General features: G+C 42.3%; 1 non-coding gene and 1 pseudogene across 1 annotated transcript; one reads left to right on the plus strand and one right to left on the minus strand.

Moving 5' to 3' along the window:
• Positions 1–6,682: 6,682 nt before the first annotated feature.
• Positions 6,683–8,171, minus strand: LOC144703068 (EP1-like glycoprotein 4 pseudogene; annotated as a pseudogene).
• Positions 8,172–17,708: 9,537 nt separating this feature from the next.
• Positions 17,709–17,817, plus strand: LOC144704039 (small nucleolar RNA R71). Its single transcript, XR_013581726.1, has one exon. It is a non-coding gene; the product is annotated as a small nucleolar RNA R71 (small nucleolar RNA).
• The last annotated feature ends 7,278 nt before the right edge of the window (positions 17,818–25,095 follow it).

The raw sequence follows: 25,095 nt of genomic DNA on the forward strand, positions 1-25,095 counted from the left end.
TATGATGGTGAATCAGAGATGGAGGGTGGGGGGAGAGGAAAGCTCATTGCATCAGCACATCAGCACATCAGTTCACTTGGGGAAGATAGTCACTAAAGTGAGAACAATAGTTCAAGCTGTTCATAAAAAAATAAAGCAATAAATATGTTGAATTGATCTTTTAGGACACATAAATTGAAGCTAAGGTTATCCTCACTTGATCGCCCAACATAGTGGAGTGGCACACACAAGATGCCAAAAGGAGCTATTAAAAAGAGAGATATGTGATTGATGTAGGGGTTGGATTCTTCACAACAAGGGGAAACCAGATAAAGATCTTACATTATGAATGGGAGCTGCTCAAGAAGTTTGCCTTCCTTTTGGGACATGTTAGTTTAAGTGGGCAAGGAATAACCTAAGAGGGGGGTGAATTAGGTTCTCTATTTATATTTTATTTTTATTTTAATTAGCCTAGGATTTTTCTACTTAATAAATGAGGTACAGGAAAGTGAGACACTTAGGCTAATCCTTAATGTTGTTCGGGTGTATCCGTCTCGAGGTGATGATGTGTCCTAACCAAGTTTGTGTGAATGTCCCCAAACAAATCACTTGGAAATAGGGCTGAACAAGGATACCAAGAAAAAAGAAAAAGTCGATGAAACTTTGTCGTCCTCAACCCTCAAAGGCTTCCATGGAATGACATTGCTTAATCTAATTCAACTTAGCCCCCAAATCCTTCTTCTTATGGCCCCCAAAGCCTTAACCTGAGTGATAACAAAGATCTAGAAATAGCAGTATATTTCTGATCAATGTATTCTCCTCAACATCACTTGGTATTGATGGCTACTCAACATAGTATTCAAGACAATGATCAATTTTAAGTATTTCAACAAGAAAAATTTTATGTTAAAATTTTATTAATTCAGAGATAAAGATTCATAATTATAACTATGACTTTCCTTCTGTAATACCTCCTTGTTTGGGGTCGTTCTTTCTTCAGTCCTTTTCTCCACGTTTTTCTTTGGATAAAATTCTCGATTCGCGTTTGACCTTTGATGCTTAAAATTCCAATATATTTTTCAATACTGCACCAAATGCAATAATTCTACCTGGAACGGTTTCGTAACACAATGTTTCACAATTTTTATCTCACACAATTATTCAAAAACAAATCAGAGAAATCTCCAGAGATCAATCTTTCAACATCCTTTGTTTACCGCTCGATTCCTCTGTGTCCAATTTCAAACCCCTGTAAATCTTTCCAAACTCAACCGAATGATGCGATTCAAATTTCTTTAGTTTTGTATGGATGTTAGCAAAAACAAATTCATATGCTGAAAAAAAGCTCAAAATGAGTATAAAAATATGCTGAAAATTATAAATTTCTTTAGTTCGGATCCCAGCTTTCTTTTCTTTGAATCTTGAAATACTTTCTGCACCAAAAATGACAATTCCAAGTTCTATGGACATGGATTGATGTTAGCAACAAATGATCTCTTCAAAGAATGCTCAAAAACTGCTTGAAAAGTGTTCCAGGACTTGAGAGATCTCTCTAGCTACTGCGATTTTCAAACGGCAAGGAGAAGGGGATTTGAAATTAGGGCTCAAAACTGCATATATGGACTTGGAAATTCGAAAGGGCATACTAGTAATCTGTCAAAAGTCCAACAGTCATATTCATTGATTATGATTAGGAAATATAAAATGATAATAATTTTAATTTTATTTTTTAATTTATAATTGTGTCATCAATTCAAAATACCTTTCAAGAGTTAAGAGCAAAAACTAGACGTTATGCCAGGCACTAGAGATTTAAAATAATATTAAACTTTTAGATATGTTTAACACAACATTTAAATAAAAATATCACCATTGGATAATAGTATCTTAATGTAATTAATTTTAATTAAATTATCAATAAATTTAGCTTTACATACTCGAAGGTGGTAATTAAGATTTTGAACAAGTTATTCAACAAATCAAATGAAGACAAATTCACACAAATACCTGAATAGTGGTAAAAACTATGGTAATATTCATGTCACAAAATTATAAGTCCTAAATACACGGTTTGTCTTGTTCAGTGTATGGTCAAACTCTTTAACCTTTTAACATATCTAAGACTCTTATTTTATCTTCACATACAATCATTCAACTAATTGACTGAGGGCCTATTGTGCGTCGATCACAACCCATATTGAGGCATGCATCACTTTGAACATTCATCAAAACACACATCAAAGGATTTTGCTAAAAAATACCCTTAAAGCTTAATCTTCAGGACGTTTTACATATATCACAAATCAATCAGTTGATTGACGTAATCTGATGTTGGAGGTATCCTCCTCTTGATGCGGGCAATACCATGAAAAATAGAGGGTGTCATGAAGTGGGTTACTTAATCCACTTTGTTCTCCACTAAGAGAGTACCTCAGAATGCACGAGCACCATTGATTGCTGCATGTGTCGCCATGTAGACAAAACTAGCTGACTACGAGAAGTTGTTGTGGAACAATGACACCGTCCTCACTACTGTGCTGCTTGACCCCTTTTGCAAGGAGTAAATATTTGATGAGACATCCTAGTTGAAGGCCTTATCCTATGTTCGAGGAATTCTCCCAAGTACAATAGCAGCTATACATGGCCATCATGATAAAAATGTGCCCCGTCAACAGCAACCATCCAAGGCGTGGACTAGTAAAGTCCTTAGTTGCAAACCCTCTATAAGAACAACATCACCAGCCCTCCTATGGAGGAGTTTGAAACCTTCCTATGTATAATACACCAAGAAGGGGGGGGGATGCTACACATGCCTGGTGGGGTAGTAAGGGTGTTCTCGTCCATCCAACATTAGCAAATATTATGCAAAAAGTGCTCCATCATAACGGTTTTTTTTTCCTGCCAGAGCAGTTGTGACTTACAAGCTATCACATTTTGAGGGGGACACTATTGAGGCACTTGTTTGTGTAAAGTGTTGGTATCGAGGAAATAAACAAAATGGTACGATATTTTTTCTGACAATGAAATCAATGTCGAAGCAGAAACATTCTGGTATGAACTACACATCCTAATAAGTTGTGATATTTGCTTTGAGCCATGGGCTGACCACATCTACTAGAGCCTCTACAACTTTTCTCCAGCGATGCTTAACTTTGTCTAGAATCAGGTCGCCTACAGTCTCTATCGAAGGCTAACTCCATCACCCCAAATCTCCTGTGAGACAACAAATGGCTTGCGTAATGAAATACTATGTCACCTCAATCTCACCAAATGATACCCCTCATGGTTACTTACCATCTTTACTTTTATAGTGTACATTTGGTTAAGTTTCCTAGGTTGATATTAATGTGGAACATGAATTTAACATCAACTTGATATCAATGTTTGTTTGATTTATATTATCACATCATATACATTGTCCATTATCTACTATTTAATTTTTACTAATTAAGAATTTAACCTGAATATCTAGCTTGTTTGACAAAGGAGAAAAAACCAAAATTTTCTGTGCTTTATCAGTTATCTGTTTCGATATCGTTATCACTAACTGCTAAACAATATCATTATCATTAAATGCTAAACAATATCAAAATCTGATGTCGATATCTATCTATCTATCATATATCCAAAACGACTATTCATTCAACTAGATATAACGATATCAAGTGATAGATATTCAAATTTGATATCTCCGGGTATCCAATTATGGGTATCGCATATTGAGAATGGATACTGCAATATCCAATTATGGGTATCGCATATTGAGAAGGACAGTAGAACCCATTCTACAATGACCATGTAAGATAAGGAGAAAAATAGGGATGACAAGGCGAACAATTGTCAAAGAGGACAAGTATAGACAACCAGGATAAGGATCATCGATGACACTAATGAAGACCATTGACAATGGGAGGTTGACCACTGATGATGACATGGACGACGATAACAGAGGATGAGGATGAAGACCACGAGTGACTAGAGGATGACGACGAATGATGAAAGGGATAACAATCACGTAGGATGAGGATGATGACTGCAGACGACAGAGATGACTAGTGCCAATGACATGATGACAACTCCCAGTGACAGGGATGATGATTGTCGATGACAGGGATACTGACTGTTAACAATCGTCAACGTTAGGGACGGTGATTGTCAACGATGGGGAAGAACACCATTGATGGCCATTGATGAAGGGACGATGACGGAATGGCCACTAAAGATGGGGATGTTGATTGCAGATGACAAGAATGATGAGCACTGACAATGGGGACGATGACCATTACTAATGGGGATGATGGCCGTCGATGATGGAGATGACAACTTCAGATGGCGAGGATGGTTGCCAAGGATGGGAGGACATGCGTCAGGAGAGGGCTGATGACGGGCGAGGAAGAGGACAATGACTGCAGAGGACGGGGATGACGACCGCCAAGGATCGGGACAATGACAACTAATAATTGAGGCAACAACTACAAAAGATGTGGGTGACAATTGATGACATCAGGGATGATAACCATCCACAACCAGCAAAAATGGTGACGATGACTGCCGACAAAAGGGTCAACAAGTACCGAGAAAGGGGACAACAATCATCGATGAAGGGGATGACAATTGTTGATGACAGGGATGATGACTATTGCAAACAATGGGATAATGAATGTTGACGATGGAGAGGCCGACCATTAAGGACCATCAACGATAGGGATGAGGATAGTTGATGACCGTCAATGACCACTATCGAAGGGGATGATGACTGCAGACGATAAGAATGACTAACGCCGAAAAGAGGGATGATGACTACCAAGGACAAGGATGACAGCCGATAAAGATGGGGATGATGACTGCTGGAGACGACAACTGCCGATGACGAAGATGATTGCTGAGGACAGGTGGAGGACTATCAAGATGAGGAAGATGAATGCGGAGGAAGAGAACAACGAAAGCAGAGGATGGGGATGATGACCATCGAGGATGAGAACGACGACATACAACGACTACTGAAGACTTGGTTGACAACTGCTGACATTGGGGATGACAGCCGTCAACGTCTTCCTTCCAACGATGATGGGGATGATGATGGGGATACCAATTGTTGATGATGGGGGATGACGACGACCAATGATAGGGGTGATACCTGCAGATGTAAGTAACGGCGATCGCTGATAACCCCGACGTGATGCTGATGTTGGAACCTAGCTCTCTCGCTTCAAAAACTCAATTAGAGAAGAGAAGCACGGGCACTCACTCGCTTAGTCTGACACAGAGAAAAAGGTTTTAAGCCCTCACTCTCTTGATCTCACACAGAGAGACAAGATGCAAGAACACTTTGAGAGAGGAAGGAGCCTTGATGCACACAGCATACTACAACAATGAAAACTCCTACATATTTATAGGCACTCCCCCATAACTGCATATGGATTTAAACAAACCCTTACCACACATCTGTCCATGTACTTGGTCTTCAAAGACACCAGTCTTTAAATCCTCAAAATAAGCTGTTGCCTCCACATCTTCCTATAAACCAGTCATCCCTATCGACCTGCTTTATTATTTGACATATTCAAACTAAAACCCCTAAAATAACTCAGTCAAGATTAAACTCCAACAGCTGATTCATAAAATCCTAGAAATTTACTCTACCTTATTTTCCCATCCTCTCTTTCCACAGCATTCAAATCCATCAACAAACTAAAGAAAACTAATATTATCTACAAATGTCATCTCCTCCACTTTCCTTGCCAATGGGCATTTCTTACAGGTAGAAAAAGGATGAATATCTGGGTTATTCATGCAGAAGCATCTCTCGAATTTTCTGCTGAGATCATTGCCGACAAATGTCAGCTACACGGCGCTGTTGTCCCATTCCACAAGAGTTCGTTTCCCGAAATAGATCTGGAAAAAAACCATCATTGATAAGATCAATTTGCAAGCAGTATCGCTGATGTTATGATTGTAGAGAAAACAATGAGGAAAGTGCATTTCTGTAAGCGCGCGAGTATAGCTTGAAAGAAAAGAGAAGAGTCGAGAGAAGGAGAGAGAGAGAGGGAGAGAAAGAAGAGGCACAGGCGTAAGCCTAGAACTTCAAGATCTTTGTTATCCACTGATTTACTACATTGGTGCGTATTATATAATGTATGGTATTGCTAAAAATAGGAAGATTCGAAAACTGAAAGCCATTATAACATTATTATAACGTCTATGGATCGAACGGTTTCGATCGTTCGATCCGTTTTAATGATAGCCATTATAACTAGTATAATGGCTTTGTCCTGATTAAGTCGTAGCCGTTAGATCCTATCTATGTGTGCCCTTTCTATATTTCATCCTACCTATCTTTAACCTTATATTTTCCTATTTCTCTAATCTCTAACGAGTATAGGGTACGTGCTTCTTTACTATTCGCCAATCTTTATTAATGTCCCTATAGGCTGCTTGGCGAGTTTCCGTTGTCACTCTATCCGCTTCGTCTTCAATTTCCTCATTGTTTTATGATCAATTGGCGCGCAGTCTCAATGGCGACAGCGTCATCTCCTCCCTCATCTTCCCATTGGATAAAAAGATATTCTGTGTGAGACGAGATAGAAGAAAGATATCATCCAGACATTTACATTCATTCTCTCCGAGTCTTCATCACATTGACTCATCAAAAGTTTGAATTTCATGTTCAAAATCATTCCAAAAAACAAAATTTGGACACAAAGAAAGAGACCCTTTACCTCCACAAATATTCTTTTATTTGAAATATGTTCTCTCAGCTCTATTACATTCCTTATACGTTCTTTCCGACAAGAACAGTGCTGATCCGAGTCGGGTTTTAGTTTCAACTAGCCTTGACGAAGACGGCGTGTTTGGGCTCGGGAACCTTGTAAAGGGTCCCGAGCAAGGAAGCGGGCCAGCACTTGGCGGCCTCCTCCCAGAAGAGAAACCCCACGCACCCACAGTCAGCGCTGCAGAGCCGCCGGCACGCGTCCACGCCGGTCACGTTGAGAGCCGGCGAGTACTTGGTCACAAAGCTCTCCACCCCGGCGATCTTGAAGAACCGCGGGCTCGCCCGCGGCTCACACCGGCCCAGCCTCGGCGGCGCGCAGCCCGCGGTCCAGCTTAGAAGCCCCTTGGCCGTGGGGCAGCCCACGCACATCTCGTCGTCGCAGACGCCGAGCTTCCCGCATCTCCCCGGCTTGAAGCAAGAGCTGAGAGAGTTCCTTGGCGAGAAGAGGGTGAAGGTAGTCTCCCACGCGTTGAAAACCACTTCGTCGTCGAAGGTTTGGACGACGAGGTCGCCGTCGGGCTGGAGGCGGAGGAAGGAGAAGGTGCTGTTGTACTTGGTAGTAGCGAGGATCCGCCCGGCGAAGGAGAGCTCGTACGAGCGGTCGTTCAGCTTGAGAACCTGCAAGAAGAAGCCGTATTTGCTGCCGCTGGACTCGTATTTGAAGTACGGGATGGCGTTCACGTACAGAACGAGGGTGTCTTCTTGGATGACCAGGGAGTAGGGCCCCGGGGAGCCGTCGGATATGGATCGACGGCTGACGAGCTTCCTCGCGCCGCCTACGGGGAGAGACTGGCCGACGAGGAGAGTGTCCGTGGGGTGGTCGAAGCTCTGCCAGAGGAACCGGTTCTTCTTGTCGTAGAGGACGAGATTGCCGTTGTCGAGGATGCGGAGGCCGACGACGCCCTTGTTGGCGGTGCCGGTGGACCAGACGACGCGTCCGTCGGCCTCGGCGAGGACGAGGTTACCGTCGGCGCCGAAGGAGAGAGTCGCGTTCTCGCCGACGGGGCTGCCGCGGTTGGCTTCCCAGACCCATCGGCGGGCCGACTCGGAGAAGCTCGTGCCCATGCGCATCCCGAGGAAGTACTGCCCCGGCGTAGTGTTGTGCCAAGCGAGGCTGAATATGGAGTCTAAGATAGGTATGGGGCGATACGTGGAGTGGTACTCGTTCGCGTAGTCGCCGTACTCGCCGTGGTTCATGTATTTGAACCTTTCATTGGCCGGGACCCTGTCCAGCGCTGCCACTCCCCCAACGAGGACGACGAGGAAGAAGAGTTTTGGCAGCGAGAAGAGCTTCATGGTTTGGCGCTGTGGGAGATGGGGATGAGACGAGAGGAGATTACTTGATGGAGGGTTTGAGTTACGGAGATGGGTAAGTTATGGACGGAGATGGCCTCGCTTTAGAGAAGGATACTAGGGGCGTTGATGGGGTTAGCGTTATCGCGGCGAAGGTTTTTGACGTGGGTAGGACTTCACGATAGTTGTATGCGTGTTGACCGCAGAGATACGGCTGTCGCCAATGGTACGTCTCCGCTGAGGTTTGCCAAAGCCAAACCATATATCCTTTCTCATACCCCGGAAGCGTTATCCGGGAAAATGAAGACTGTTACCGGAGTGGAAACCAGTTTTTGATCCACATAGGCTATCCTTTGAAAACTACTTTGGGATGCAAGTCACATACCTAAATATATATCGGTTATTCACGGATGATTAAGGTACGTTTGGACCATATTTCGGATGATTAATGTTCGTTTGAAACATATTTCTTGGAACATATTTTTCAGGTGACGGTATTTTTCATTATTTGATACCTGGATGTTTGTCGGACAGAGGTATCTGAGCTATTAGTATTTATATGGAGAGTTGATATGACATCAATATCATCGATTTTGAGAATCTAGACAGCTAGTCAAACTTTAACTTCTAGCAGTCTTGGGTGTACAATCAATTTATCCAGCATGATGTTGATGTTGATCAGTCGTGGGTGTACAGTCGTGATGTTGATCTTGGATGGGAAAAAACTTCATAATGTTGCACCAGTTGATTGACACAAATTTCAGCAAAAGGCTGTCAGCACCGTTCAACAAGGACCCCATAGCTATTTGTGAGAAGTTGGCAGCAGAGAGCTTTGCATCGAAGTTGGTAATAACTTGGAGTTGAAGGCCCGATGATAGATTCAAATCTTTGAGACCTGATCGGGTGGGGTTTTCATAAGACAGCCGCCGTGACGAAAGTCAATAGAAAATAAAATAAATAAAGAAATAATGAAAATTTTTGGAGTTGAAGAAAAGTTTATTTCGATTATAAGTTTTTTAAGGTACTGACTTATCTATTGATTGTTTTAATCAGTGGATTACAGATTTGATGAAAAAACATGAGATATTCTTTGAGGATAACAACATTTATTTTCTGCCTGTGTCACTTCCTAAAATGTAGGATCACCTTGCCATGACTTTGTTTGTATGGGATCAAAGCACCTGAAGGATCTGAACTACATTGAGGCACTACGTGAACAACAAAAAGGTTAAGAGAAGGCAGAGGGAGAAGGGCATGTTGGGGAGAGAATAAATACTAGTCCAAACACTGGACTAACTAGTTGAAGAGTATGACTTGTTCCACATGCTCACATGGTTCCTAAATGCCATGTCACGCGGTGCAAGGCCACATCCGAGCCTAGGTATGTAGGCAACAATGACTACATGGCTGCGCCATGTATGTGTGTCTTTTACATGGCACCGCCACACTTGTGGCTGACTACATGGCCCACAACATTGCTAGTATGATATAATATCGTTCAGGGATTTTTAGGGGTCAATTCATTTAACTCTTTCTATTAAGGAGAACCCACTAGCTATCCTTAGTGTTTCCATCCTCATCAAAAGTTTGAGACCAAATAGATATATTATATTTAGATATTCTGATGTTTCGAGTATCATTTGAACATGAATATTTATAACACATGCTTAAATAATATCAGTCTACATATTATGATCTCATCCTAATTTATTTAAGTCAGGTTATATATGTATAAAATTCATTATAAGCCTCACACGTGCACTATAATGAATACATTGTATTAATGAACATGGAATATGTGATTGGATTGACAACTACATATATTTCATTAAGAAACGATAATTTATGAGAAATTTTTGGAAGTTGAAGAATGGGAAGGTGGGTGCTGGTGAGACTAATAGATATTTTGTGGTCGTCAAGCCAATTACACTACCATTTTTATTTAAGTTCATTGAATTATGATGAGATTATAATACAGTGATCACTGGTCTTTAAACATGTATTCTAAATATTCATATTTGATGGATAGTTGATAACTTGCAAATTAACATGATTAACTAATGAATTTTACATTATATTATGTGTTTTAATGACTATATTTGCATGTTATCATATTAAAATAAATACAAATCACTTACACTTTCATTTTACTATTATTTCTGATTTTTGTATATCATTAAAACATGTATTCTAAATATTCATATTCGATGGATAGTTGATAACTTGCAAATTAACATGATTATTTAATGAATTTTACATTATATTTATGTGTTTTAATGACTATATTTGCATGTTATCATATTAAAATAAAGATAAATCAATTACACTTTCATTTTACTATTATTTCTGATTTTTAATCATTTTTTACATGGGATTTAACCTCATTTCAGTGAAGAAATATTTTTTACAGGGCCTTAAATATTTGGCTAAAGGTTTGTAAGGGTTTTCCTATTTTTTCTAGAATTTTCCAAATTTTTATATAATTTTTTGATCATGATATAGCCAAGAAAGGAGTTTTTATCATTTATTTAGCATTTACTTAGCATTTATATATATCAAGGGGCATCCACGTCATTTTCCCAAAATTCGGGCAAATATTTGGATGCATTTTATATATATATGGAAAGTTTTTCTTACATATATAATAAACAAAAAAAGTCGCTAAAAAATATTCAAAAAAAAAAATATATATATCTATTAACATGTCGGTTAGCGACGTGCATTAAATGCACGTGCTAACCGACGGGCACGAATTTTCACACGTTGGTCGGTTAGCCGCGTGCATTTAATGCACGCGCTAACTGGCGCACGTGTAATACTTATATATATATATTAAGGTCGTTAGCGCGTGCATTTAATGCATGCGCTAACCGACACTTCTTTATTAAAAAAAAAAGAAAAAAAAATGATGACGCTTTTAACGGCGTCGATTCGCCGCGTGCATTTAATGTACGCGGAAATCGACGCCGAAAAATGTAAAGGCGGTCAGCTTACCACCCAATTGATTATTATTTTAAAAGAAGGACGCGGTCAAAAATTGCACATATATATTACTATCATTTTGGATTTATCAAATACCCCCCAACTTAGATCATTGCTAGTCCCTTAGCAATGCCCTTCGATTTTCTTTGGACTTCCCTTCTCGCCTTTACACCAAGAAGGTATCTGCATGAAGCGTTAAGTTTATCAATCACATATCTAGATGAGCATTTTCCTTCGACAATCTAGGTCAAAACCTTTGCAGGAATACATGAACTTTTTTCTCATGGTCTGAGCAGAACTGGTGGTCATAATAGGGCAGCTTACTTCTCTCTAGGCTCAACACCATAAAAAAAAGATTTCTTCACTTCACACATTGAACTAGGCCTCACCCCTCTTGGTTCACTCGCTCACAAGAGAAAGGGCTAACTAAGTGGTGATGTCCCTAAAAGCTTCATCAAACCTGAAATAGAGAGTATGCACTCTTCGCCTCTTATTATGAGCACAAGGTAACAAGGCGTGTTAAGAAATGGCTTCCTATCTACTCTAAGCTTCAAGAGAGATGAGAAGAAAGGTTTAAGGAGAATGGGCAAAGTCTGAGTTAAGAAAGTCGGAGGAAGATTACTTATATAGCCTACTCCCAAGATTCAAGAAGAAATGTGGAAGGTAGAAGAAGGTAAAGATGATCCTCATAAGTTATTCTTCTAGGTAGAGAATGCATTCATTATGGAATGATAGGCAGTTCATAGGAAACAAATAATAAGAAGAAGAAGAAACAAGCCCCATAGTAATTTTTCCTTTCTTTTTTCATAATTTTGTAAAATGTATTCTTCATAGTAATTTTTCTGTATTTCCTGTATTTCCTTTTTTTTTTTTTGGGCTGCAAATAGAAGAAGAGAATAAGAAATGATGTATGAACTACCGTAATCAAATAATTTTTCTTGAATGAATGTCAATCACAGATTTCATGCAATCACTCTACCCTTAAAGAGGATTTTTTTTTTTTTACTTTGAGGATTTGAAAGAGGAAATAGATTGAGAAGATGTAGAGTGAATATCAATGGAAAAGATTTAAAATCAGATGACAAATATCAATATGATATTGTTTTTAAAGATAAGAGAGATAGAACGACTTGGGAGTAAGGCATTTCATAAGCAAGGAGGTGGGGTCATATATAGGTACGGTGAGGTAAAGGTGGTAAAGGGTCAGTGAGCATAGATGGATGAAGATGGCAAATGAAGAATTGTGGGATGAAGATTTTATAAGAGGTATGAAATGGAGGGGTAATGTGCTCAAGACTTGAAGAAGTGCATCTCACTATCCAGCATATGATTAGGCTGATAGGTAGTCATTCACATAGATAGGTTCGGTTAAATCAAAATATGGGTGTAGTGGGGGTGTCACACTTTCACTCAACACTCAAATCCTTATCTATGGGGTATACACCTTTTGATTTTCAGATCTGTCCTTCACCCTACCATGTACTCTCGCCATTTGGGGATAAGATCATGTATTACCTAGAAATCAACATTGATGCCCCTATAATATGATCATGATGCGCTCAGTGAGCCTAGCTTCCCCACATTTTCTTCTAAGGTAAAAAGATAAAAGGGGCTGTCCAAAGTTTGGTTATGGCATGATGTTGAATTCAAGAATCTTTTATACCCCCCATTTTATTAAAAAAAAAACATTGAGACATCATAGAAAATATAAAACTTTTAAGGCGGATTAAATCTCCCCCCACATAGTAGTTGCATAGTCCTCAATGCATAGGAAAATATAAAAAGGAGTTTAGAGGGCGCAAACAGTGGGTTGAGCGCTTTCATGTAGGTTCCTTCACGCCCATTTCATGTATTGGTGGTAGGCATTTTCTGAAACCAAAGAAAAGAAAACAAAAGAAAACAAAAGAAAACAAAAGAAAAACAAAGAAACAAAAGAAATAATAAAGGTAAAAAATAGAAATAAAAGCTTTAATGCAGCTCTATGGATGTTACTAACCTGCAGGTTTTTTCAATATCATACTAAGGGGTTGATGAGGAGGATCATCATGTAAGTAAGGCTTCAGCCTTTGCCCATTCACTATGAATTGTTTATGGGTTCTAGGATCCGAAATTAAAATGGCCCCATTTTCATATGATTCTACTACCAAATAAGGTCCATTCCATCTACTTTTTAGCTTACCAGGAAAGAGTTTTAATCTTGAATTGTAAAGCCATACCTTTTGATCTTTGACAAAGGTCCTTCTTTTGATGTTTTTTTTGTGGAAGGCCTTCATCTTGGCTTTGTATATCTTGGAGTTTTCATAAGCCTCATTCCTAATTTTTCAAGTTCTTGGAGCTGGAGCAACCTGCATTTTCCTGCTTCATCTAAAGAAAGATTTAGCTTTTTAATTGCCCATGAAGCTTTATGTTCCAACTCCAATGGTAGATGACATGGTTTTCCAAATATCAACCTGAAGGGGGACATTCCTAAGGGTGTTTTATAGGCCCATAATGCTTCATTTAGTTTGTATGGCCAATCTTTCCCATTGGGCTTCACAATTTTTTGAAGGATTTTCTTAATTTCCCACTGTTACATAATTCAACCTGCCCATTAGCTTGCGGGTGATATGGAGTAGTTACTCTATGTTGTACACCATATTTTTTCAAAAGTTGTCTAAAATTAAATTTTACAAAATGCGACCCCCCATCACTAATTATACCCCTAGGACATCCATATCTGCAAAAGATGTAAGTCTCCACAAAATCAGTGACAACTTTACTGGTATTGGTCCTAGTGGCTATGGCTTCTACCCACTTTGAGACATAGTCTACATCCATTAAAATATACTCATATCCATTCGAATTAGGAAATGGTCCCATGAAATCAATGCCCCATAAATCGAAGATTTCTACTTCTAAAATGGGTTTTAGAGGCATATGATTTTTTCTATCAATATTTATAGATGCTTGACATGCTAAACATTTTGAATAAAAATCATGTGCATCTTTAAATAAAGTTGGCCAATAAAACCCACTTTCCATTACCTTATGGGCTGTTACCTTAGCTGAATAGTGACCTCCTCCTGGGTTGGAATGGCAGAATTTAAGGATGCTGTTCTGTTCTTCTTCGGTACGCATCTTCTAAGAATTTGATCAGCTCCTTGATGGAATAGCTCTGGTTCTTCCCAAAAATAATCTCGCATGTCCTTGAAGAACTTCTTTCTCTCATTGTAGCTCCATCCTGAAGGGACTCTTCCTGTCACCAAAAAATTCACAATGTTTGCAAACCATGGAACATTTCCTGTTTGGATAGCCAGAATTTGCTCATCCGGAAATGCTTCATGGATAAGTGAGGAGTCATTTACTTTGATCCTAGAAAGATGATCATCAACATAATTTTCACAGCCCTTTTTATCTTTAATTTCTATGTCAAATTCCTGTAATAATAAAATCCATCTGATAAGCCTAGGTTTAGCTTCCTTTTTAGATAAAAGATATTTTAATGCCACATGATTAGTGTAGACTATTATTTTACTACAAAGCAAATAAGGTCGAAATTTTTCTAAAGCAAAAATTACAGCTAGTAGTTCTTTTTCTGTGGTACAGTAATTGAGTTGTGCATCAATTAAAGTTCTGCTAGCATAATATATGGCCACAGGTTTCTTCTCTTTCCTCTGTCCTAAGACTGCCCCTACAGCAAAATCCGAGGCATCACACATGATTTCAAATGACAAGCTCCAATCTGGAGCTTGCAAAATAGGTGCATGTGTGAGGGCCTTCTTCAGCTCTTCAAAAGCAGAAATAGCACTTTTATCCAAAGTGATTTCATTAGTTTTACTAGAAAGGAAATTAGTAAGAGGTTTGGAAATTTTAGCAAAGTTTTGAATGAACCTCCTATAGAAACCTGCATGGCCGAGGAACCCTCTAAGGGTTTTTAGATTTGTGGGGAGTGGAAGGCCCTGGATGACTTCTATTTTGGCCTTGTCCACTTCCAGTCCACGATTGCTGACCTTGTGCCCCAATACCATTCCCTCCTGTACCATAAAATGAGATTTTTCCCAACTTAGCACAAGGTTACTTTCAATGCATCTTTGAAGAACTTTAGTAAGATTTAGAACGCAATTTTCAAAAGAATCTCTAAATACAGAAAAATCATCCATAAAAATTCCTAAACAATCACCTACTAAATCAAAGAATAAAGAGTTTATGTATCTTTGGAAGGTGGCTGGAGCATTACATAGGCCAAAAGGCATGCGCCTGAAGGCATATGTACCTACAGGGCTAGTAAAAGTTGTTTTCTCTTGATCATCAGGATGAATGTTAACTTGATTATATCCTAAATAACCATCAAGAAAACAAAAGAAATTCTGTCCTGATAGTTTTTCTAAAATTTGATCAATGAAAGGAAGGGGATAATGGTCTTTCTTTGTAGCCTTATTTAATTTTCTATAGTCAATACATACCCTCCATCCAGTTATCAGCCTCTTCTGGATTTCTTCTCCCTTTTCATTGATCTCTACTTTTACTCCAGATTTCTTTGGCACCATGTGAACAGGGCTGACCCATTCACTATCAGAAATGGCATAAATAATACCTGCATCTAGCTATTTTAATATTTCATTCTCTAATACTTCCCTCATATGTGGGTTCAGCCTACGTTGGTGCTCCCTAATAGGTTTAGAATCTTCTTCTAAAAATATTATGTGTTCACAAATTGATGAAGGGATTCCTCTAATATCCTCAAATGTCCATCCTAATGCTCCTTTATGCTCTCTCAATACCTTAAGCAAATCATTTTCTTGTGAAGGAGTAAGGGACGAGGAAATAATCACAGGTAAGGAATTTCTAGAATCTAAAAATGCATATTTTAAAGATGATGGGAGAGGTTTAAGCTCTAAGTTCAAATCTAGGGAGAGTGTAGGAGGCTCAGGTTCTACTCTTTCCTTGTTGGCATCATCTACTCTCAATAAAAACCCTCGAATAGCATTGACATCATCCTCCTCTTCATCACAAAATTTTAACTCTTCGTTACTCCCTTTAGGACATTTCATCATCTTGGATATGTCTAATTTAACTCTTTCCTCTCCAACCTTAAATTCAACAGTCCCTTTTTCCCAATCCATGATTGTTCTAGCTGTCACCAAGAAGGGTCTTCCTAGAATGATAGGCGCTAAACTTAGATGTCCCTTTACCTTTACCTCAGTTACAATAAAATCGACGGGGATCTCACAATTTTCAACGTTTATCATCACATCAGATAGCCTACCCTCTGGTTGTCCAATTGTTCCATCAGCTAGCAATAGATCCATGCAGATTTCCTCTAATTCCCGAAAACCGTATTCCTCATATAAAACTTTTGGAATAATACTAATACTAGCTCCTGTATCTAATAATACTCTAGTAAAAATCTTTCCTCCAATTTCACATGTAATAAAAGGAGCTCCTGGATCTTTCTTTTTATTGGGAAAAGAGTTTAAGATACTAGAGGCATTTTCAGAAAGCTTAACTACCTCCTTGGTTTTCCTCGATGTGCATGAATCCTTTAAATATTTCTTTAAAGAAGGTGCACATTTAATCATATCCTCTACGGCTATTGACATAGTGGCTTTCTTGAAATTCTCTAGGAGTCTATACTCATAATCAGGAGAGTACTTAAGGGGTTTTAAGGCCGAAGGATAAGGAATGGGAGGGGTGTAGGTTGAAGGTAGGGGTTCCACACTAGGTGATGGAGCCTCTCCTTCTCTTAGGTTATTTTCCTCCAATTTTGTTTTTTCCTTGCCTCGGTGAGGATCTTGAAGTTCCTTGCCATTTCTCAATTTTGAAATGGCTTGAATTTCTTCAAGATCTTCCTCATTGTCATGATATAGGGTTTCCTCTTGTAAATGACATAAATTTTTGGGATTAATGGAAGGTTGAGTTGGAAATCGACATGAGTGGGAGTTGGATTCAACTCCCTTACCTCCATGGTCAGCTGTTCTTTGCTTCAAGCTCTCCAATAGCTGTCTGGTCTGCTCTTGCGCATCCATCATCATTTTTGTCTGTGTTTCCATCATGGCTTGCATGCGCATCTCCATTTCTTCCCGTAGCCTTCGATTATGCTGCTCTATCATGTGAGAGATCACAGGTGTTAGAGTGGACAAATCTTGTACCTGATTTTGTGGAGCTGCTTGATAAGACTGCTGTGGTGGGGTCTGGAATTGTACTCGTTGCTGGAAAGGGGCCTTGGTTCCTTGGGAGTAGATTCCTTGGTTGTTGTAGATGGTCCTCTTTGGTCCTCCCCAAGGCTGTTGGTTGTGGTTGAACAAATGGACCTCCTCCTCTCCAAGTTGGCATGCTCCATCCTCATGATCTCTGCTAAAACATATAGAATAAATCTGTGCTTTCACAAGGGGTGAGTTAGGGAGAAAAAACATTCTTTAGAGTGGAAGTCAATTCTTCAAGTTTCTTGTTGGTTTCTCTTATCCCTGCATGAAGATCAGCTTCCTTTGAAGTTACTTGCAGCACTCCTCGTTTTGGGTTGGCATTTCTTCCATTTTGACTTGCTCCTATTTCCTGTAGGTCAGTTTCAGCCACCCTTTCCAAAAGATCAAAGACTTCATCCTCATAAGCCATATAGAATGAGCCACCAGCTATTTGATTCACTTTACTTTTAAAAATATCAGGAAGTGATTCATAAAAAATTTCAGTTAGCTGGCATTTTTCTATTCCATGGTGAGGGCATTTTCGGATTAATTCATTGAACCTTTCCCATGATTCACTAAATGCTTCATGATCATGGGGATAAAATATCTGAATTTCTTTTCTATAAAAATTAGTTTTGCAAAGGGGATAAAATTTATGTAGAAATTTATTCTGCATTTCTTCCCATGAGTTAAATGTTATGCCTAAATTTCTATACCATGCGAAAGCCTTATCTTTCAAAGTAAGCGAAAAATATTTCATTTTTAAAGCTTCAGTAGTTAAACCAGGAATATTTTGAGAGGAACATCGAATGTGAAAATCATCAAGAAATTCTAAGGGGTTTTGAGAAGAATGACCAGTAAATTCAGGGAGAGAGTTAAGTAGGGCATTGTCATACCTAAACATAACCCCCTCACCTACATTGATGTTGATGCCAGTTTGTCGTAGACTTCCTAATGGAGTAGATCTATCCAGCATCGTCCTTCTCCTCCCTTGTTGTGGCTGACCATCTTCTGCCATATCGACTTCTTCTTTATCTTGAGCTGTAAGTGTTGCTGGAAGAGCAGGATATTGATTGTCTAGATCTTCCTCAACACTAGTCCCAGCCTTAGACCTTGTTAAGACCATCAATCTCCAAAAAAGTAGTTAGAAGTACCGTTTGTTGAGGGTTAGCTGCCCTCAACTTTGGCAAAAGAGGAAAAAATACAAATTCACTAAAAACAATCACCGTGCTCCCCGGCAACGGCGCCAGTTGATATTTCAGATTTTGGGGTAATTAGTGATGAGCTAACTTCACTAATTAGTGTCGTTGGTTTATCCAAATTAAAACAACAAAAATTTATATAACCTTACTAGCGTAGGGAGAGTAAGGGTCGATCCACAGGGAGCAAGGGTTTTTTTCCTAGGAATTTGTGCTTTAGTTATGTATTTTTTAATAATTTTAGAGGTAGGTTTACTACATATGAAGATAAATAACTAATTAAATAAAAATATATAACAAAGAAAAATAAAATATTATTATAATATTATACTAATATTAATAGGCAGAAAATAATTTTTTGGTATTTTTAGGAGTATTTGAAAGATAAAACAAAATAGGAAATGAAACAGTTTGGCGCTCTGGACTTAGTCAAAATTTGGCTAAGTCCGGATGCCAAATGGGGAAGGTGCCTTGGTGGAGGAGAGAGAAAAAACAGACTGTACTAAAATCACTCTAGAATGAGTTCTAGAATGAATTTTAGAGCGTGGTTGGATGCACTGTAACCGTCTGGATATTGGCTAGCTGATCCAAGACTAACCAAAAGACAAAAGATGAACAGAAAAGAATGAAAAAGGAGAAATAAGAAGGTAACCTCTTTGTCACACCCGCTAAGGTCCAAGGGACTTCTTCTTCTCCTTTCCACCAGCTTCTTCAGCCCTGGATGCTTCCTGCTCAGCCTGGCACTCACTGAGGTGAATGGATCTATGACTCAATTGCACTTAGGCCACCAAACATTACTTTGGATTGAATCACAAGATGAATTTTACAATAGGGTGAAGGGGTTTATATAGGGAGAGAGAGCAAAGGAGAGCCATTGGATTTTTAATACAATGGATGGCCAGATCTTCTTTTCAGGGTCATCCATTATGGTCCTTCAATCAGCATTGAGACCTTTGAAATACCCCCTGGACGTTCAAGGCTTCTTTCCTTAATTAGCATTAAAGGTGCTATCTTTAAGTCTCCACCCTTGGATGTTTTGTGGATTGAATGGCTGGATCTTCTTCTCTGGCTTGGATCCACATCCAAGGTTGTCCTCCAATCATCATTTAAGCCCCTGAAATATTCATAAATAATCATGACTGGACCTTCCCCTTGCCCTCCTTTCTTTGGTCCAACATGCCTCTCATAGTGGGCTTAGTGGAGCTTCCTTAGTGGGCCTTTAGACTAGAGCCAACTGTCTTGCTTTGGGCCTTCTTTCTTGGCCCAGGGTTGTGGCTGAGCCTGCTCCTCTGGTCCAAATAGCTTCCTCTTCATTTAATTATCCCCTTTATTCATGAAAATTTCACCTAATTCCTGCATCTTCCACATAAACTAAGAAGAGAGTGAGATTCATTCCACTTTACTCATTGAGTTAAGTGGGGTTAGTCCCACAAATGATAATAATTAACTCCAAATTAGAAAAAGGTGATTTTGTTTCATGATGTTTCACAACTTAACATAAATGTTGATAATATATCCAGATAAAGATAAAGAAGTAGATAAATTAGCTGAAATTGCACATATATATTACTATCATTTTGGATTTATCAACAACCCGGCACTCTTCTTGACCTGTTTGGCCAAGGCACATACATGGCACTAGGCAACAATGTTGTTGACGTCGCGTTTCAGCGACGGCCAGTAGAATTTATATTCTACTACAGATATGGTCTTGTCACGTTCAAAGTGACCGCTAAGACCTCCAGCGTTACATTCTCATGTGAGGAAGTCACGCATTGACGTGCGTGGCACACATAGTCTATTCTGGTAGAACACATAGTCGTCGGTGATGACGTAGTCCCGGTAGTCACGCGATAGTCCCTGTCGAGCTCTAGCGATGATCGGTCCGAAGTCAGGGCCTAGTGATCACGAACCCGAGGACCTTCACCCTCATGATGTTGAGCACGTGGGCTTGTCGGCTAAGCGCGTCGGACGAAGTTATCCTTGCCCTTTTTGTACTTGATGACGAAGGAATAGTCCTGTAAATACTTGACCCATTTCGTGTGTCGATCACTCAACTTCTGCTGGGAGTGCAGGTATTTGAGTGCCTCGTGATCCAAGAAGAGCACAAACTCCTTGGAAAGGAGATTATGTCGCCAATGTCTCACTCCCTGGACGATGCCGTAGAACTCCTTATCGTATGTCGAGTAACAGAGTCTAGCGTCATTCAGCTTCTCACTAAAAAACTCGATGAGGTGACCCTCTTGGCTGAGGACACCACCGATCCCGACGCCTGAGGTGTCACAGGTAACCTCAAACACCTTCCCAAAGTTGGGTGGGCGGAGGACGGGTGCATGCGTCATCAAGAGATTCACATGTTGGAAAGCTCGTTCGGCGGCCTGCGTCCAAGTGAACGGCTCCATCTTGAGGTAGTCGGTGATGGGAGCCATAACAGAACTGAAGTTCTATACGAAGCGCCGGTAGAAAGTAACATGGCTGATGAAGCTCCGTACGTCGTGGGGGCTGGCCTGTGGCGGCCACGGCGTAATGGCCCGAACCTTGTCCGGGTCCGCGGTAACGCTCTTGGCGGACACGATGAACTCAAGGAAGGCGACTTTCGAGGTGAGGAAGCTACACTTCTTAGGGTGCGTGTACAACTGTTCACACCGTAGGACGGTGCAAACTTGCCGGAGGTGGTTGAGTTGATCCTCCCTCGAGCAGCTGTAGATGAAGATGTCATCGAAGTAGACAACGACAAATATCCTGATTACTGAACGTAGTACCTCATTCATGAGGCGCTGAAAGGTACTAGGCGCATTGGAGAGGCCAAAAGAAATGACTCCCCATTCATATATCCCGTCCTTTATCTTAAAGGCGGTCTTCCATCGTCACGGGGATGAAAACAAACCTGATGGTAGCCACTGCGAGATCTATCTTTGAGAATATAGTGGCGCCAGCCATCATATCGAAGAGGTTCTGGACGCGAGGAATGGGAAAATGATATCGGTCTGATATATTGTTGATGGCGCGGCTGTCGCAGCACATACGCCAAATGCCATCCTTCTTCGGAGCTAGGAGAGCGGGTACCGGGCAAGGGCTGAGGCTCTCCTGGATGAGGTCCTTCGCGAGTAGCTCACGTACCTGTCATAGTAACTCCTCGTATCTCAGCGGCTCCATCCAGTAATGGGGCAGGTTTGGCAATGATGTGCCGGGCACGAGATCAATCGCTGCTCGATGCTACGCATTGGCGGTAGTTTCCTGGGCACCTCCTCGGGGAAAACATCACCAATCTCCGATGCAAGGACATCGACCTCAAGTGGTTAGTGCTCTACAGGTGGGTCAGCGGAGACGTCGAGGGTGACGGTGAGGCACAAGGGCGTGTCGTCACCCTCGAGGCCCAAGTCTTGAACGAACAAGGGTCCTCGAACAACCATTAGCCCTACGGGCTTGGTTTGGACCGGCTTGTTTGCCGGTTTCATCGTATACGGGTGCCAAGTGACCCGTCGTCCCTGGTATAGGAACGGCCACGTGTTCGTCCTTCCGGCTAGAGTGACGTCCTGGTCATATAGCCAGGGACGGCCCAAGATGATGCTTCTCACTTTCATGGGAAATACGTCGCAGTGGACGCTCTCATCGTAGGTGCTCACCTTCAACGGTACATGGCACAGACTCTTCACCGGTAGCGAGGAAGTGTCTATCCACGATACGTCATAGGGAGTCGAATGTGGAATCGGGTTTAGCCCGAGTGGGGTAACCATCGTATTGGATATGACATTGATGCAATTCCCATTATCGACGATCAATTTACTCACTTTGTCATTGATCTTGATGTAAGTATAAAAGATCTAAGTGCGGAGCGACACGTCTACCATATCGTCTAGTGGAGGCTCTACTAGAGTGGTCCGGGCGGGCGGGGAGGCACAAGGTGGCGGCCGCGCCCTACTAGTGTTGTGCTGGTCAACAGCTATGTTGGCCAGCAGACGGCCCGGAGGTCATTGCACCGTGGGAGGAGTCACGTGAGGTACCGTGATCGGGATGTACCCGAGCTGTCCGTTGGGTTCCTCATACTCAAGGGCAAACTCCTCCCCGTGGTAGTGATCAACCGGCGAGGGCTCCACGTCATCCATATATCCGGGTTCTACGTCTCTAGTGTCGATCAACAGTACTGACGATGAGCATTGGTTCGCTCGGTGCCCTCTTCCTTGGCACTTGAAGCACATTACATTTGCTTGACTGACAGTGATACTACAGATCGGAGTGTCGTTCATGATGACCCGAGCAGGTGGGGTAGATCCCACCGAAGTGACGGGGGCAGTTCCTTGCCCTCTAGTGCCCTGAGTAGCTTGTATGGTCATGGGCGGGATAACCCGAGCAGGAACGGGTTGAACCGGTGTAGTCTGGGGCGCGGTGGTCGCGCTTGGTTGTGTCGCCTCATCATTCAGAGGATCCATATGCTCGACTAGGTGATACGCCTCATCCACCTCAGCCGGCTTGCATTTGAGAACCTCGTTGTAGGGCCAGTCTTAGCCCGTGGGCGAACAACCTGATAATGATTCGCGGGTCCTCCACGAATCAACAGCGTATCTGATATTCTTCCAACGCCTCGATGTATTCCGTCACGGTGAGTCGACCTTGCCTAAGGTCGAGCCATGAGAGGAACAGCGACATCTGGTACTGTCGAGGAACGTATTTGCTCCAAAGGTTCTATGCCATGTCGACCCATGATGTGATGGGTCATCCTTGTCGCTCAACGGCGATGTGCCCGTTCTCCCAGAAGATCATGGCCTGTCCACCAAGTCTCGCCTCTGCATACTCGACGCATAGGTCATCGTCCATGCGATACCACCGAAAGTAAGGGTTCATGTTTGACTCCCAGTCGATGAACTCCTTGGGTTTTTGTAAACCCTTGAAGACAGCGACGTCGGCATGCACGCTCCTCTGTATGCGGGCGCGATGCTCCTTGCATTGGCGCTCTTTATCTTCCAAGTGCCATTCTGGCACTGGGTATTCCTCGTGATGTGGGTCGACACGTCGTCGAGGTGGGGTCAACTTGCGGTCAGAGTCGTCCTGGTAGCGGGGAATACCGTCGCGAGGGGCGTAGTTGTGGGCGTCGCGCATGGCGCGTATCAAGGGGCGTCATCGTCCTCCTCGTACCGGCAATAATGGGGCCAGACGTGGTCCTCGTAGCGGGCAGGTAGGTCGTGGGGACGGATAGATAGGTCCTCTACCTGTTAGTGATCGGGGGCCGGACAGGGTCGTCTCGACGGGGCGGGTAATCTGCGTCCATGTTGCGATCACGACATCGGACGTAGTGATCCGGGCAGGCCGGTCGGTCGGCCTCATATCCGCGGGCTTAGGCGTCTTACGGGTGTTGTCTATCTTGGGCATGGGCGCCTCGTGGGTCTCGCGCTGGGTCTTGGTCGAGACGTCACTAGTGCGGGACGTCATCGTATCTACCGTAGAAGTCCTCGTACACGTCGTCCTCATCGTCATAGGGACTCCTCTATTGTGCGCCTGTCAAGCGGCAATAGGCGGGTCGCGATGTCACCCTCGGGTGGGGAGCACCAGTTTGGCTCAGTGTACTGGGGATCGCGGGCGCACGAGCAACCCCTTTATGTGCTCCATCCTAGCAGCCATGGCGCGACAATACGCCCCTTGTCGTCTGACGGTTCCTCCCGGGGTCGAAGCTGGCGGTGTGTTCCTCCTTGTCCTTGTCCTGTGCATCGGCTGTGAGCAGCGGGGTTTTGGGGTGTGACCTCGTCCACGGGGGTCTTCCCGTGCGGTCTACGACGTACGGTTATCTCTTCATCGTAATCATTAGGTGGAGTCTTGCCATGTGGTCCCGGCGGGTCGTGCGGGGAAGTCCGGTGGTCACGAGACGTACTAGTGGGGTCGCGTGGTCCGGGTGACTTGGGGGCACCCGTATTGGCGGGTGCGGTCTGTGCGGCTTCGATAGACGGTTGTATCGGACCAGCTATCGGTGTTGCGGGATGATGTTTCGAGAGGGCAGTAACGTTGCCTCTCTCGTCGGGCAACGGTTCTGAACGTTGCGGGGAGGTAGAACCTCCGCGTCAAGCTCTTCGGCTCAATCGTGTCTCTATGGCCATCCCTAGGGAATCCTATATGCCTTTTGAAAACGATGTGCTCCGGATGTAACTAGTGATGCAAATGTGGCGTTAGAAGCACGCTGTGAGCAACCACAGCCTGCTCTAATACCAATATGATGCAGGAAAACATCGGGGACGAGGTCCTGTCGTCACCCAGGGGTTGGACTCAGTGTGGAGTGAGATAATGTCAGACGTCCACTCCAAGGAAGTCATCTAACACGGGTTTCCTACGAGGAAGACCTACGATGAAATGCACAGGTGCAAGGTGTCTAGTATGTACAGTTGCCGACAAGCAAGGAGTGCTGACCTTCAGGGTATCGACGGGGTCACATTGAGGTGGGGGCGCACGTTCTGAACCTCGCCCAGATGGACGAGGGCACTACGGCGCCGAATGGGATGACTCCCGCCGGACGATGCACGCACGGAACGGACGGACCAGACTTGTACCAAACATGTAAGATGCTCAAATTCAATAGATCTTCTCTCAACCTTACACACCTACGTCTAACCCGAGCGCGGTGGAGGCAATCGAGAGTGTACTACAAGAAATAAAAGACGGGGGCAGACAGCGTACCTGGTCGACGTGCTGGAAGTGATTGTCTTCGTCTCGTGTAGGGGCTCTA

The sequence above is a fragment of the Wolffia australiana genome, chromosome 5 (assembly GCF_029677425.1).
Source record: "Wolffia australiana isolate 7733 chromosome 5, ASM2967742v1".
NCBI lineage: Eukaryota > Viridiplantae > Streptophyta > Magnoliopsida > Alismatales > Araceae > Wolffia > Wolffia australiana.